Source organism: Peromyscus leucopus, chromosome 14, assembly GCF_004664715.2.
Source record: "Peromyscus leucopus breed LL Stock chromosome 14, UCI_PerLeu_2.1, whole genome shotgun sequence".
Classification (NCBI taxonomy): domain Eukaryota; kingdom Metazoa; phylum Chordata; class Mammalia; order Rodentia; family Cricetidae; genus Peromyscus; species Peromyscus leucopus.
In genome coordinates this window covers 50,114,829-50,129,980 of record NC_051075.1, presented here as the reverse complement: position 1 = coordinate 50,129,980, position 15,152 = coordinate 50,114,829, and the positions used below count along the sequence as shown (strand labels likewise).

At 44.3% G+C, this 15,152-nt stretch overlaps 1 protein-coding gene across 6 annotated transcripts in view; it reads right to left on the bottom strand.

Annotated features, from left to right (window-relative positions):
• Positions 1–15,152, bottom strand: part of Sipa1l1 (signal induced proliferation associated 1 like 1) — a 300,159-nt gene that overhangs the window by 228,223 nt on the left and 56,784 nt on the right. For all 6 annotated transcript variants that reach the window (XM_028877330.1, XM_028877339.1, XM_037210693.1 and 3 more), the window contains one exon: positions 6,814–6,880. The gene's annotated coding sequence lies outside the window, so the exon portion shown is untranslated. The remainder of the gene's footprint in view (positions 1–6,813; positions 6,881–15,152) is intronic.

The window sequence follows — 15,152 nt, the reverse complement described above, 5'->3', positions numbered from 1 at the left end:
TTTACTAGATAATCAAAAGAGGGAAGCCAAGACTAAGAAATCAAGATCATGGGTTAAAGGCCAGCTTGAGAGAGACAGTGAAAACACTGGTGGGGGAGGGGTGGATAAAACTACAATACAATCATCTTCATTCCAACCTCTGCCCCCAAAAAAGGTGACAAATATTTTAAGCGGACAGCGTTCCAAAGGCAACTTAATTTAAATTCCAGTACTCAGGACTCCTGTGAGCAGAGTAAGTTTAAGAGCCAAGTGTCATGGACATGGGAAGCTCTGTTCTTCTGTTCTACTGAACATAAAGGTAAGAAAAGAGCTGGTCCTGACAAAGAGACAAAGGCATCAGCAGCATTAGTAAACCTGAAGGGTCCCATCTAAAGACTGGAAAGTGCTTACCAAGGATGTGCACGCCATATTCTTTGTCCAGAATTAGAGGATGGGGGAGGCAGGGCTTGAAACAATAAATGAGCATAAAAAAGCTATTCTGAGCTGGCTTAGTGTATACCTCACTCAACGACAATCAGTCATTCACACCTCAAGCTAAGAAGTCTCTACACTCAGCCCTTTGCTAGTATACATACCTCGTCTTAGTCATCTCAGGTGGCATCTGTCTTGTGCTTTCGGGGCCACTGTGGAAGCAGCGGCTTACTGAAGGAACATTACCAAGTCCCCACAACATAGAGCAAAATATTTAGACTATTCAGTCTTGTGTGCCTGATCTAGTCTCAGTTTAGGGGGAATCTGCTGGACATAAACATCTGTCCTAAAGAAGATGGACTTGCCAATGATAAGGAAGTCACAGGGCACAGGGGAGGACAAGAAGGGACAGGTGACAAGTCCAAAGGCTGTGGCTGTGGAGGAGGCACTGCTGTCTGGACTGCTGGCCCGGCAAAGCACCGTCATCACAGACTGGGTCTCCTGCCACTGTCACACCCAACACCAACAAGTGTCTAGGAATGTGCCATCGAGAATCGCTTTCCCTGTTCTGTTCACATCTCCTGAAGGGCTGGCCTGTCACATAAAACAGCAAAAATGTGTGTGTGAGCGTGTGTATGAGTGTGACCGTGTGTGTGTGTGTGTGTGTGTGTGTGTGTGTGTGTGTGTGTGAGAGAGAGAGAGAGAGAGAGAGAGAGAGAGAGAGAGAGAGAGAGAGAGAGCGAGAGCGAGAGCGTGCTAACAGCCAACCTCCAGTGTTACTCCTCTCCTCAGGAGTCATCATCACCTTGTGTTTTTGAGACAGGGTCTCTCCCTGGGACACAGAGCTCACCTATTAGGATAAACTGGCTGGCCAGGGAGCCCCACAAATCTGCCTGTCTTAAGTGTGTGCCGCCACACTTTTTTTTTTTTTTTTTTTTTTTTTTTTTTTGGTTTTTTGAGAAAGGGTTTCTCTGTGTAGCTTTGGCCTTTCCTGGAACTTGCTTTGGAGACCAGGCTGGCCTCGAACTCACAGAGATCCGCCTGCCTCTGCCTCCCGAGTGCTGGGATTAAAGGCGTGCACCACCACCGCCCGGCTACACACTTATTTTTTTATGTGTGTTCTGGGTATCAAACTGACAAAGCCATTTCTTCAGCCCAAAAGCATGTCTTCACTCTCCTGCGTATACCAGCACAGCCTCTGCATGTCTTCTCTCTGTGAACACTGTTCAGTAAGGACAAGGCTCCTGAATGTGCTCCAGTAAAAGTGTGACCACTGTTATCCTTCCTAACTGGGTTTTCAGGGAAAGAAAAAAGGAGAGATTTTCCATTTCCGTTACCACTCCTCACTAGAAGCAGTTGGCTGGGATGCAAATAAGTAAAGAGAAATAACAGGGACCTTTCAACAATACTTCACTTACCTACAAAAACCTGACTGTTCACATAAGGAAAGGAAATGCAAAACAAAAGACAATACTTAGGAAACCTGTGAGAAAGTTTTCATATGTAAAGCACAGAATTTAGTTCATGAGCATTACTCATGTTAGCTCCTGGCTGATGACTTACAAAAAAAACGTATCAAAGATGCTTTTAAAATTAGGAAAGAAAAGGGTATGCTCACTTAAGTCAATGTTCATATTCTAGAGTAATACTGCCCACAAATCCTTTTTTTTTTTAATTTTTTTTTTTTTATTTAATGCCAAATGCTGTTTATTGAAGGAAGGAAAAGGTCTTACATACTGGATTACAACACAATGGGAGATACCGATGTTTTACAATCTTGCATCTAAGCTGTTAACGCCCATTATGCAGGATACACAGACAAGGAACTTCCCTTAAGCATTCAGGAGGGTGGAACCCAGCAGGGAATTAGCATAGGGAGGATATCAAGGTCAAGGTCAGCAAGCAAGATTACCCAAAACAGGGGCCAGGACCCTACAGGTCCCCCTTTTACTAAAAAATGAGCTTCTGACTTGGGTTGCGTGGGACATCAGCAGGTCACCCTACCCATCATGGAGACGCCTGCCCAGGCCACGCAGGTGCTCTGTCTTAGGTTGTGCCCACAAATCTTAATAAGAGAAGTATTACGGATTTCATAATGTATCTGTAAAAGTACATACACAAGATTTTGTAGACGGTACCAGGCCTTCTAAAACAGGCCAGTACTTTAGATAGCCCTTCACTAGAAAAGGACACTCAGAAAAGAGGAATATACCTGGAGGCCCCCAGACACTGTTCAATCAGCCCTCCTCCTCTGCTGTGAGGAGATCTCAGTGAGGACACACCCTGCAAAAGAAAGCTCTACCTCAGTGCTTCTCAACCTTCCTAATGCTTCAGCCCTTTAACACTCTTCCTCATGCTGTGGTGACCTCCACTCACAAAATTATTTTAGTTGCTACTTCATAACTGTAATTTTGCTACTGTTATGAATCATAATATAAACATCTGATATGCAGGACACCTAATATGAGACCCCCGTGACAAGGTCTCTACCCACAGGTCAAGAAACACTGCTCTGCCGAGACCTAAGATACGACAGGCCAGCATCCTCAGATCCTGGCGCTAACACAAGCAGCCCAGGTGCTTAATGGCTCCAGTTACTGAACTAAACAACTCAGTCCAAAGGACAAGGCCTCAGCTTCCCAGCTCTAACCAGATGAAAGTCTGCTCAAGTTGTCCTGGCCATACTTATTAACTAAGAGTTTTGCTTATGGAGGAGTGTTCAGAATACCAGGACAGGCAGGAGATACACACTTCAATGGATGAATCTTAACAAACAGAATGATCTTAAGCTTAAATGAAAATGGCACCCAGAAGGATCAGAGGTGTGGCCTTGTGGGGAGATGTGTGACTGGGGGGTGGGCTTTGAGGTTGCTAACGCCCTTCTACTCAGCCTTTCTCTCTGCCTAGTGGCTGCTGTCTCAAGGTGAGAGCTCTCAGCGACTGCTCCAGTGCCATGCCTGCCTGTTACCATGCTCCCCACCAGGATAGTCATGAACCATCATGGCCCTCTGAAACTGCAAGCCCTAATAAACATTTTCCTCTATAAGTTGCCTTGGTCATGGTATCTCATCACAGCAACAGAAAGTGACTAAGACAAACCATTTCCAAGATCAAGGTGAGAATCAGAGAATTCCAGGTAACAGGCACAGGCATCCCCAGTACCTGTGGAGAGGCTGGTCCCAGGGCTGCCCCCCAGCTCCTATTCCCAGACCTTCATGCTCAAGCCCATTATATAGAAAGATGGAATGTAACCCAGACGTGCTGGCTCATGTCTGTAACCTCAGGACTCAGGAGACTAAGGCAGGAAGCTTTCAATGAGTTCAAGACCAGTCTGGGCTACAAAGCTGCAGTGAAACCCTGTCTTAAAAAAACAAAAAAGGAAAAGAAAAACAAAGATAATAAATAAAATGGCATGACATCTGCACAAAAGCTATGCTTTAAATCATCTCTAGTGTGCTAACAATGCCTCCCACAACGTAAATGCAATGCAGACAGGTGGTACTATTAGGAGAATGAAGTCACGCAAAGGGCTGACCATTTCAGAAAAGATGTCATCTATTTCACAGATTCTCAAACTGGCTGTATGGAACCCTGGTGCTGGAATCCACAGCTGTGGGGGCAGCTTGCTCTTTTCCTTCCCGCCCCCAGTATCAGAGCTGCAGGCTACTGTCATGGAACATTCCTGCAGGATACCTGCTTCAGCATCCAGAAATTCCTGAGGCTCCAAAGATGCTGTTTTCAAAAAGACAGTTTCTCAGATGTGTTGCTAATAAAAAAAATTAACAAAATATGCTGGGCGGCGGTGATGCACGCCTTTAATCCCAGCACTCGGGAGGCAGAGCCAGGCAGATCTCTGTGAGTTTAAAGCCAGCCTGGTCTACAAAGCAAGATCCAGGACAGGCACCAAAACTACACAGAGAAATACCTGTCTTGAAATACCAAACAAAAAAAATTAATAATAAAATAAAAATAAGCAAAAAATGGCCTTTTCAAATGGCTAGAAAATTCAGAGATCTAAAACTTTCTTAGGTTCTACCTCTATTAAATATGAGACTAGGAATGGCCAGATAAACGCAGCCCAAGAATGTCCTAAAGTGCTTTAAAGGCACTTTCCGAGATAATTATTCCCCCATTTCTCTCTTGAAATTCAAGGTAGGTCAGAAATAGAAAGCCACTTTGAAAGCAGTGCTCCAATTACCCAGCAGACTTCGGAAGCCATAAGCCCTGAACAAAGGTTGACAGAGGTGAGATCTCAGATATCCTTGGCTGTTCCTGGACCCAGTCACTCCACAAGAGCTGACTTCTTAGGTCATTTTTCTCCTAACAAAGCAGCAGATAAGAAAATTCTCCAGGTCTTTGTCTCTGTGCTTGTCTGAGATCAAGGTTAAGTACAAAGTAAGTGAACCAAAGAAACCTATATAACTGTAAACCACGGGGCTCGTCTGAGTGAAAAGCTCTGCTCACTGCAGCACTGGGACACGGAGAAAACGCCTCTTTCGATTAGGCTGGTTGTTTTGTTTTTCCCACTACAGCATCCATCCTCCTTTCACAACTAATTTAAAGATTTGGAATGCTTGCTGAAATATGAGAAGTCTATGCTAAATCTGAGTCTTTACAGAGGAGCAGCCTAATGAGTAACTTTAACTAAAGATTTAACTTACCTAGTAAAAACTTCTTAAAATCAACTATCTCTATCTTTTCCAGGGAGCCACACAGAATAAGCTAACTCCCCATGAAGGTTCCCACATGCCTCCCTGGTAGTCTACACAGCACATGCTAGCAACCTTCACATCTCTAGATTTACATTACTTTGTAGATCTACTCTGTAGCTCAACATAGGCATGTGCATGTGGCACCCAGACATGAACCACCCATACATGCATCATTTGATTTGATGAGTTAACTACATCATCCCTAAATCCTTTAAAAAGGATTCCTTTAAATTTTTCTTTTTTTCTTTTTTTAAATTTATTTCTATTTTATGCATGAGTTTTCTGTATATATTCCTGCATGCCAGAAGAGGGCATCAGACTCCACTATAGATGGTTGTAAGCTACCAGATGGGTACTGGGGATTGAACCCACGTCCTCTAGAAGAGCGGCCAATGCTCTTAACCCCGGTCCCATCTCTCCGGCCCCTAAAAATTTCTAATTGCCCCCATTTCAAGGTTTATTTAAAATGGGATTCTGTGGTCTCTAGGTAATCACTAACAAAAGCTTCTGAAATATTTCAGATCCTAACATTTGAGAATTTTACTCCACTCACAATAAAACTAGTGCAAAATATGCATGTATAGAAGCTACAAAACTACATTTTTTTTGGTAATATTCTTACCACTAAGAAAAATTTAAGCAAAAATAAAATGCAATATACACAAAGAAATACAAAGCATCTTATTTACAACAGAGGAAAAAAATAACATACTTATACTATGATTTCTTTTTTTTTTCTTGACAATTCTCTGACATTATGGGTGCATATTTTAAAATGAAAAATGACTCCAAGACCAATGGCCACACACAAGTCAGGAAGGGTAAAGAGGAGCGATCTGGCTACCTCCTTCCTCATAAGCTTAGCGCTTCAAACCACACAGCATGCATTCAATAGCATGATTCTTACTCAAAATAAGGCTGAAGCAGAAACACATCAAAATGTGAGAAGCCTGAAGAAGACTTCTAACATATTTATCATGGGACAGAAACAGAAGTATACAACAGAAAACCTAAGCAGCTTAAGTAACTAGGAAAAAACCTGGACTACTTTAACTAACAATTTTTAAAATTAAAAGACAACTTTTGTGCCTTAGGCTATCAGGCTATTGAGACCATGGTCCCCAAGAGTCTTAACCTGGGAAAAAGAGAGGGTTGGGCCCTGGTGCCAGGCAGAGCAGGACCTTGTCTCACACAGTCTGACAACCCTTCAGAGACCACCTTGCAGCCCAGACAATGAAAAGGAGACCCACACCTTGACTTATAAAAACCTATGAGCTGCTTAAACCTAATACTCTTGGAGTCTGCTGGAAACAGACTTGGGTAGCGTGTGGGGGCCACTGGAGAACAGTTCCTCCTCCTACCGCTTGTCTGCGTGGGTGGCCTATGGAGAACAAGGGGTTAACCTGCCCTGCAGGCCATCCAGCACACCCCCACCCCCAGCCAGCTGAGTATAAAGGGAGTGCTGCCTGGTTCAAAAGTCAGTGACCAGAGCTGTGCAGGCTTTCACATCATCTGCTTCTCCTTCTCCACTCCAACTCAGCAACAAGTGAATGGCCGACGGAAACAGCCAGCAGAAAACACAACAAAACTCACATGAGGTAGCAAGTCAAACCTGCTCTAAGTAGCAGCCTTCCCAACCAGAGTCTAAGCGACATTCCCTCCCACAACACAACCTCATCCATCAACTCACCTCATTCCACCTCAAAGTCTGCAGTCAACCTTGCTTTTGAGTCCAATTTAGGGCAATCTCTCAAAACCTAAATTAAAACAAGAGTGAACTTTAGTATAACAGCTATTTTCAATTTTTGGAAAATATGTAACTGTACCTCACATTAAGTAAAGGATCCAAAAAAACGCATTATTAATAGAATCCTAATTTAAAGCTTCCTTTAATTTTAATCTTTATGTAAAACTTTATACATTCAAATTTGGGCTAACCAACAGTCATTCTCATACAAAGAACTGATTCTTAAACCTGACTAGACAGATGGATATTCCAAGGCCACACCCCAGACAACAGCTCAGAACATCCAGGAGAAACTCAGGACCAGGACCTGTAAGAAGTCTCCTAGAAGGAGATGCTAATTAGCCAAGCCTTGAGCATCCCATTGCCTGTGAGAACCCACCTCCACCCCCAACCAATTCCCCCCACCACAGTGTTGTTCTGAAGTGATCCTCAGCAAGGTGCAATCTATGTCCTGATGTCACAACTAGACAAGGAAGGGGACCGACTACTGCCACCTAATAGGTACAAACCAGGGATGGTGCTAGGCCACACATCACCCAGACCAAAAGAGAGATAAAGATGGAGCTGAAAAACCCTCTTCCAAAGCAACAGACATTCTGACTTGTAGAATTTAGAATTTCTACAAGGAGCTGAGAGGACAACTCAGTGAATTATGTGCTTGCCAGCCAAGTACTAAAGGTCCAAATTCAAGTCTCCAGCACCCTCATAAAAGCCAGACATGGCGGTATCTGCTTGTACTTCCAGAACTGAGGAAGAGAAGACAGACAGGTGGGCTGACTGACCAACTAACCATCAAGTCCCAAGTCCCATTAAGACCTTGTCTCAAAAACAAGGTAGAGAGCTCCTGAGGGAAGTCACCAAGTTGATACTCACCTATGGACATGCGTACACACACTCTAACGTATACACACAAAGTAATTCTAAAATTCCTTTTTGCTGTTTTTATTTTATGTTATGTGGGTGCTCTGTCTACTTGTGTGTCTCTCATCACTTGAATGCCTGCAGAATCCAGAAGAGGGCCCTGGATCCCCTGGAGCTGGAGTTTCAGAGGGTTGTGAGCTGCCTTGTAGGTACCAGAATGAACTTGGGTCCTCTGGAACAGCGGCCAGTGCCCTTAACCACTGAGGCATCTCTCCAGGCCCCAATTCTACAATTACAAATACTCAGACAGATAATAAGCTCCCAACCACAGCCATAAAGTATTTCTTATGAAAGTTACATTTCTATATATTAATCATTAACAAAAAATACTGATTTATGCTCAATTAACTGTAATTGGAAGGGAGGGGTTGTGTTGTTTTGGTTTGGTTGTTTCTTGAGACAGGGTAGCTCATACATAGCTCAGGTTAACCTAGATCTTACTATGTAGACCAGGCTGGCCTGGAACTCATCAAGATCTGCCTGCATCTGCCTCTGTCTCTGCACTGAATGCTGAGATTCATAGTGTGCACCACCATGCATGGTTCTAAAAATTTGTAATAAATGTTTCAATATTCAAAAATCTTTGAATCAAACTATGTTCATAAGAGCTTCCCAAAAAAGGTGTTGTGTGTTTTGGTTTGGTTTGGTTTTTTTTTTTTTTTTTTCCTGTTTACTGAGGTTAAACTCTACTTCCAACTCTTTTCCCAGACACACAGAATGAAGCCTAAAAACAGCAGGAATAACCAAGGCTGAGCTTCACTCGTGTAATCCCCAGTCCTGCTGAGACAAGGATTTCCTCTGTCCAGCCTGACACCCTGAACATTACAGAGTCCCATCCTTCATTCTGCCAAGCATAAGAACACTTGAAAACTTACTCGGATTTTACATTGACAACAGGACCTACCCGGACCATATGCCCTGTACTCGGCAGGAGAGATCTGGGGAGGGAGCTGTGGCGAGCCTTTCTTGGGCTGCCACAGCCAGAAGGGACAGTTCTAGACACAACCAGTGTCGGATTCTGAGTCACACAGCCCAGAGAGCAGACATGATGTTTACTCAAGGCTGGCCTCTATGGTATAGCATACACCCACAGAATGAGGAAAGATAGCCATTAACACTCAAAACAGAGGCCCTGTTTTCTTAGTCTTAATGAATTGAGCTGTAACTAGCTAACTGCATAAACAGGGCATACCTGGAAGCTGACTAGCACTGGTAAAGCACAGGGGTACACGAACAAACATGCCAATTTGAAAAGAATGTGACGTAGGCACACACAGATTCCAACGGAACTGCAATTTTCAAACTAGACAAGGCTTCCAGATGAAGCAAACCAGACCTACTCTGATTAAAGACCGATATTTTGCCTCAGAATCCTCAGTGATATACATGAACTGCCCAAGTCAGACTCAAGCACTGTAACCCTGCACAACCAACAGGCCCAGGCAGCAGGTAGAGGCTGAGTAGAGAGAGCCGCTCACAACCCAAGGGACAGAAAGTCTGAGGCTCCCAGAAAAACCTGTGGTAGATGGCGGGAGCTCCCAGCCACACCTCAGGACAAGGGGTGACGCAGGCCTTCAGCAAGTGTCTCTGAGGGAAGCAGAACCCTAAAGGCGGGTGACCTGAAGGTGGGATATCACAGTCCTAGAGTCAGGAGCCTGAGAAAGAGCACAGGGCCCACCTCACCCCAGCTGCTCCAGAGAGACAACAGGAAGGCCCATCAAGAGAGCAGAGACCAGGCCAGGGCCTACTTCCTGATCAAGGAGAGACAAAGCAAGGGGTTAAGAAAGGAAGGCCCAGAGGGTGGAACTGCAGTGCACAGTCTGTGATGTAACCCTGACCCCCACTCCCATTTTTCTGGATTTAAACTGGTCTTTAACTCAAACTCATAACAGAATTTCAAACACACACACTTCTTTCTGGTTGTTTGTTTCTTCTACTCCCAGCAGTAAAATATATTCTGTTCCAAAAGAGAAAGGTTGTTCAATTTCCTGTCAAAAGCAATCCAGAGAAGGCCTCCTACACTGTAAAGCAGCAAGGGGGAAAAATAGCTGAAAAAAAGCCTGTGTGTGTGGGCGTCACTGAGTGCAATGGAACCAGTACTCTGGGTTGTTCAAAGCGCTTTTCCTTGATCATTCGGAGAAATATGAAAATTAGGCAGTCTGACTGCCACAGAGAAGCTTGTCCTCCAGCCTACCCAAGGGAAACAGGACCTGTGACAGGCTTCAGTCTCACCAGCCGAAGAAGGGGCCAGGGTGGCTGCATGTCTTTAGTGACAGTTTTCTGTATCCTAGAGAGAAGGCAGATTCTCAGACAGCTCAAGGTAATGCTCTCAGAGAAAGGTGGCTGTGGGTGACCACGACCCTTCCCATCAAATCCCACATTCCACCTGACACACACATCTCTGACCTAAGACCACCTCCCTCCCAAAATGTTCAATCCTAGAGCTGTGGGGACTGACCACTGGAAACCTGAACGTGTTCTTATGCGTTAGCTACACCATCACATCTATCTACCCCCACATCCCTCCTGGAAAGTCTACACTCTTGAGACAAGCAAGCAACTGGCCCAGCACTCTGAAAAAGTAAGCTCTGGCTGGAAAGCGGCTCCTAGTTTGACTCCAAGCACCACACCAGACAACTCATCACTGTCTGTAACTTAGGCTCTGGGAGGATCTCTTGGGCACCTGCACTCACATGCGCACACCCGCAGACAAACTCAAAACCTGAGATATGCTCAAAATTGAAGCAGATGCTGTGTGATGGAGACATAAACCACCTCAACAGCCCATCAGTAAACAGGAGAAAACAACATACACAAAGCAAGTTAAAATGTAGTATTATCTGTCTACACTGTGACAGTGTCATTTCTGCAAACCAAACTTCCCATTCGAAGAAGCAGTTTCCACAGGCGAAGGAGAAAAACTCTGAATGTAAGAATGCACAAAGGAGACAACAGTAACCACTGACAAGTCTGCACACCCAGAGACAGACAGGAGACCTGCAAGGAAGCCAGTGTGGCAGGGCCGCTCCCTCCCAGCAAAGGCAAACCTATCAAGCTTTGTAAATGGTGTGCATGATAAACTAACGATTCTGAGGGATTCAAACAATTGAAGGGCTTTGCCTTGCTTCACTCAATAAACTCAGATAAGCCTACAAAAAGATGCAGGCACAGTAGAAATAGCCTTTCTCCCTGGACACTTGACCACAAAGAGTCAATACCTATAAAGGCTGATGAGTACTTCCTATAAACAAGAGCATTCTCCTATAAAATGTTTTATAGTTCTGACTATCCAAACCCGGACTATAGCGCTGACACAAGCACCATGATCTACTTCAGAGGCCAGGTCTGCCTTCCTCTAGCTACCCTAATGAAGTCTATTTTAGTAAATGGATTCAATCCAGGACCCTGCACTGTACTTTGCTTTCATCTCAAGAGTAACACTCCATCTGAAGAATTCATTTTCCTTGCCCCTGTGATCATGGCAATCCAGAAGACTCCCGGCCAGCATGTGTGATGTCTCCTTGATTTGTGTTTGTTTGATGGTCTCTTATGATTAGGTTCATGCATATTTTCAGCAGGAATACTATACAACAAGAGCTCTTTTAATGCCATTCTGTGAGGTGGAACTACTATCTACAATATGGCAGTGTTAACTCATACTGCTTAATTAAGGCAGTATCTGTCAGAATTCCACACAGCAAAGTTGCTTTCTTTCCTTTCATGATTGTTATTTAGTGGGATGGCACTTGAAGACTATATAGAAGGCAGGAGATGGCTGGCTCACTGGTTAAGAGCACTTGCTGCTTTTGAAAGGACCTGGGTTCATTTCCACATCCACACAATGATTCTAGTGTCAAAGGATCTGATGTTCTCTTCTGGCTTCCATAGGTACCCAACACATGTGTGATGCACATATGAACATGTAGATACTCACATATACACATAAAATAAAAATAAATACATCATTTAAAAAATAAGATTCCATAGGTACTTTATTTCTCAATAAACTTTCAGTACTTATAGCCCAAACCTGCCTACCATTTTAGTGAGAAAATGGCATTTAGAATCCAAGATGTGGGGGTGCAGTGTGCTTTCTGCAAAAGAATGACTACTATTTCCAGGTCTTCAGAGAGAAGAGAACCATATATGCACATGCGCACATATTTACTTCTGTATTTCTTGCTTTTTCTATGCCCCTGAAAACCATGAGTTCCTGCCTACACTTTGAGTTCTAAGCCTCAGGTTCACCAACCTCTCCTCCTCTTTGTGATAGTGGTCCAACTGGCCCTCACTGACCTCTATATTTTTACTTATGGAATTCATTCCTCCATCATGTGCCAGGTAGTGCCTTCTCTACTACCTACAATGTAGTGAGGGGAAAAGTCTGGTACTCCAGCCCTCTCAGAGAAGAAAGGAAAAAGAGAACAGGAGGCCCCACACTTACAGATACAACTTATCAGCAAAGACCAGGCCAACAGCCAGCGTTCTGAACGCCTGGCTGCATGGTGTGCCCTTATTCCTATACCACATATATAATCATACTAACTTTTCAGAGCTAAATTCTTCAAAGATGCACTCACGGGAGTATGGTCAGCTCCAGAGGAAGATGAGAGGATGCCACATGCACAGCTTCAAGGCAACAACTTGTTCTTGCTGTTAATTTAGTAGAGAATCTAAATCTGTCTTCCAACTAAGTAATTTCCCTCATAAATAAAGATAGCTACTAGTGTGAGCATGTATAATGTCAGACACATAATACTATCTACCTCATGGAATCCATGTGACCATCAAGGAAATGGTCTTAATCCACTTTACAAGAGGATACAGTAAGAACTGTGACACTTTAAACACTGCCCAAGATGATTAAGCTCATCCCATCTCAACATCCTTGCCTTCTTATATAACCCAGCAGTCTCTTAACTAACAGCCCATCTCTACTGGTCCCCGGCACTGTGTGGACCAATGTCTTCTATTTGTTATTTCATTGGACCCCGTAACATTCCTGTAAGATGACTGACCGCTATGGTTTTGTTTGTGGTTTTTAAGAAAACAAACTCAGACCAGCTAACTGAATGAAGATGAGGACATGACTGCTCCTAAGTACTGTTGAGGAGAAGGGTTTTATTGTAGATGGGGGGCGGGGGGTCAGCCACAGGCACCTGGAAGGGTCCAGACTGAACAGGGCCATGAGAGGTGAGAGGGGGAGAGCGAGAGAGAAAAAGAAGGGAGAGAGAAGAGAGGCAAGAGGCCAAGAGAGCACCCGGCTGAAATGGCATTACCGGAAAGAGCAGCTGGGGGAGGGAAGCAAAGTCCAGGCCCGGGCGAGCGGTTTAGGGAAGGGGGCGCGGAGAGAAGGCTGGGAGGAGCCACAGGTACTGAGTCTTGTCCTGAGTTTCTTTGGGGCCTGCCGTAAGCAACTGTCCAAATCCAAAGAGCTCCTGTTAAGTCACACTAGAGCAAGTACAACACAGGACAACAAGGACTTTCTAGAAGCCACAGTGTGTGCCGTTACCGTCATGCCAAGCAAGTCTCCCCTGGATTAAGGTGACAAGAAGACAGGTTGATGGCAAGCTCTGGCCTAAAGAAAATAACGCTTAGAAAGGGAGTCCTTAATGGTCCCCACACTGAAAGCCAGCAGCATCTGCATCTGTACAGCGTCTCTGAGCACACGGGCAAGCAGCAGTAAGCAGAAATCCTCGTCATACACAGGAAACAGATGGGGTGGATAACACGAACAGATAATCAACTGTCTCTCTCTTCCTCTCTCTAGGACCAAAGAAACATCCAGTTAATGACATCATGAAAACTAGAAAAGCAGAAGCTGAGAACAGGATTTGCATTGCATATGCATCAAGGCAGGCCAGCAGCAGAGAGTGGTCAGCCAGAAAGGGGAGAAACCTATTTCAGCTCTAAGTTAGTTCCCTCATTCTCCAAAGTGACTGCAACCCTGGCCAGAGAGATCCATCTGCACTTCAACAGCCAACAAGTTAGAGATCCTAACTGAAGTCCAACTATTTAAGAACTTAGTTTAATTCAAGTGTTTCTTAAACATTTGCCAGATATAAGACTCTGAGCAAAGAAACCTGGATCTCCAAAGCCCTACCAACACTGGCCTTCCCTTCAAAGAGCTTGTAAACTAACCCAGTAGTCAGTAAAGGAGGGTGTCTTAGGGTTTTATTGCTGTAAAGAGACATCATGACCACAGCAACTCTTACAAAGGAAAACATTTAATTGGGGCTGGCCTACAGTTTCAGAGGTTTAGTCCTTTATCGCCCTGGTGGGAAGGATGGCAGCATGCAGGCAGACATGGTGCTGGAGGAGCTGAGAGTTCTGCATCTTGATCCATAGGCAGGAGAAATGAAGACTGAGTCCTACACTAAACATAGCTTGAGCATATGAGACCTCAAAACCTGCCCCCCCCAAGTGACACACTTCTCTCAACAAGGCCACACTTCCTAATAGTGCCACTCCCTATGGGCCAAGCATTCAAAAACATGAGTCTATGGGGGCCGTTCCTATTCAAACCACCATAAAGGGGAAATCCAACAACTTCAAGGAATGCAAGAGAACACAAAGGCTGGAAGCTCAATGGGACCCAGGAAAAATAATTTGGACATGAGATTTATAGTAGAGCAGAGGTTGGGGCCACAGCTCAGTGAGCACACTGAGCACAAGGCCTGGGCTTGATGTCTAGTGTGAGTGTGAGGGTGGTGGATAAAGCCAATGCAATCTGAGGAGAAAAGACAGAATGAAAACAGAAATGGCTACTGTGCGTGTGCAGTCTGAATATAAACTACGGAAACGTGTTAAAAATCAAGCCCTACAAAGAACTCTGAAGCTGGCACAGAAACTGTGTTGAGAACCACAGATAAACTGCTAAGGGAAGCCCTGAGGGTCTCCAGTGACTCACTGTCCACTGATGCCTGTCATACAGCACTGGCTGCCTCCATCAGAAAGCAGGGGGCCGCAGATGCCCACAGCAACAACATCAACGATGCCCATGCAACCTTAGCCAACAATGCCAACAGTACCAACTACCTATACAACAAGGCTTATCTCCCAGAGTTGTTGCTGATGTGTGGATAACGTGAATACTCACTTTTAAATACACAGGCATCAAATAAGCTTAGAAGCCCTGAAATTCTATCAAACTGACGATGCATAAGCAAGTAGACTTGCTAACAGAAAACTAACTACTACAGCACTTAGTGATGAAAGTGCAAACTTAACTTTATGTGCAGACAGTTCAGAACCTACGAACAATACCTAAATTGAAAAATAATAACCTTCAACAAATTAGTTCAAAGAACTGCAGTTAACTTTTAGCTATCTAATTCTACTTAGTCTATAAGCCTTTTGAA